Source organism: Ochotona curzoniae, unplaced genomic scaffold (genome assembly GCF_017591425.1).
Source record: "Ochotona curzoniae isolate NIBS_2020 unplaced genomic scaffold, NIBS_Ocur_1.0 contig_3498, whole genome shotgun sequence".
NCBI lineage: Eukaryota > Metazoa > Chordata > Mammalia > Lagomorpha > Ochotonidae > Ochotona > Ochotona curzoniae.
In genome coordinates, this window is record NW_024465885.1 from 31,740,964 (window position 1) to 31,742,534 (window position 1,571).

Consider the following 1,571-nt stretch of genomic DNA (forward strand, 5'->3'; position numbering starts at 1 on the left):
TACTTTTTTCCCTCCAAGAATTAATGTGAATTTTTGTTTGTTTGAATGATACAGTTCCCTAGGCTCAGGGATTTCCCCTTCTGTCCTCTCCATTTTCTGCCCCACCACCTCTTTTTTCTCCCATGTTGTTATAACAGTATAGTTCTTCAAAACTAGTCGCAAAGTCTATCATTCTGCTACTTAAGAGTATATGACATTGTGGGTATAAACAATGGTAGGAAGTCCAGTATCCTGATCTTTCCAGCCAGTGCCAAGCGATGGGCAACCCCCAGGACCTGGCACACGGGCCGCGAGACTGGGATCAAGAGAAAGCCCTACTAAAAGACACAGAAGGGCAAGCTGAGCTGCTACCCCCGGCTCCCTGCGTCATTCATACATTGCACATGAGAGTAAGCCACAAGAAATACCACGCCCTGCGTTTGCATGTGGGCAACGTCCAGGACTACAAATATTGTGCTGGTGAAAAAAAGGATAATCGATGTCTATAATACCTCCAACAACGAGCTGGTTGGCACAAGACCCTGTGGAAGCACTGCATCGTGCTCATTGATAGGACAGGACCGGCAGTGAGACAAGTCTCACATCAAGAAGGAGGCCAAACTGTCTCCCATGAGGAAGAGATTTTAAACAAAAAACTAGGAAAGAAAATTCACAAGAAATATGTGATTACAAGCAAACGAACAAACAAATAAACACCAAAATCAGCAGTCTTCTGGAGGAACAGTTCCAGCAGGAAAAGCTGCTGCGTGGACCGCATCCGCTTTAGGCCACTGGGGCTCAGCACTCGGCTGCGTGCTGGAGTGCAAGGAGCTGGTTCCACCTGAAGCAAATCACGGCCCAGAAAGGCAAATAAGTCCTCCCTTGTGTAATAAAGATGTTTATCCTATTTCTTAAAGAAGAAAAGTAATAAAGGGAAGGACAACTTCCTGTTGTCAAGATATATGTAGCAAGTTCATGGGGAGTCCATTTTTTATTTGGGAGTAGGGATGCATAGTGCAATGTATATTCACTTATGCAAGATACAAAATACTTCCTCTCTGTATATCTGCCTTTCCAATAAAAAAAAAAAAAAGGCCCGGCACGGTGGCGCAGTGGTTAGGGTCCTCGCCTTGCACGCCTAAGATCCCATATGAACGGCCGTTCTAATCCCGGCAGCCCCGCTTCCCTTCCAGCTCCCTGCCTGTGGCCCGGGAAAGCAGTCGAGGACGGCCCAAAGCTTTGGGACCCTGCACCTGCGTGGGAGACCCGGAAGAGGCTCCTGGCTTCGGATCGGCATAGCATCTGCTGTTGCGCTCACTTGGGGAGTGAATCATCGGACGGAGGCTCTTCCTCTCTGTCTCTCCTCTCTGTATATCTGCCTTTCCAATAAAAAAAAATAATAAAAATAATAAAAAACAAAATAAATAGATACGTAGGTAAACATGTATCTACACATATTCACATAGAAAAACTGTATAATGGAGACATTCTTATAATTTAGTCAGCCTTTCTGGTTTATATTGATTTTGGACATTTCCAACCTTTATTTTTTTTCTTTTTTATTCAGCTATATTTATTATTCACCACAATAC

The 1,571-nt window shown here is 44.4% G+C and overlaps 1 pseudogene; it reads left to right on the forward strand.

Annotated features, from left to right (window-relative positions):
* Positions 1-257: 257 nt before the first annotated feature.
* On the forward strand, positions 258-853 carry LOC121156639 (annotated as a pseudogene).
* The last annotated feature ends 718 nt before the right edge of the window (positions 854-1,571 follow it).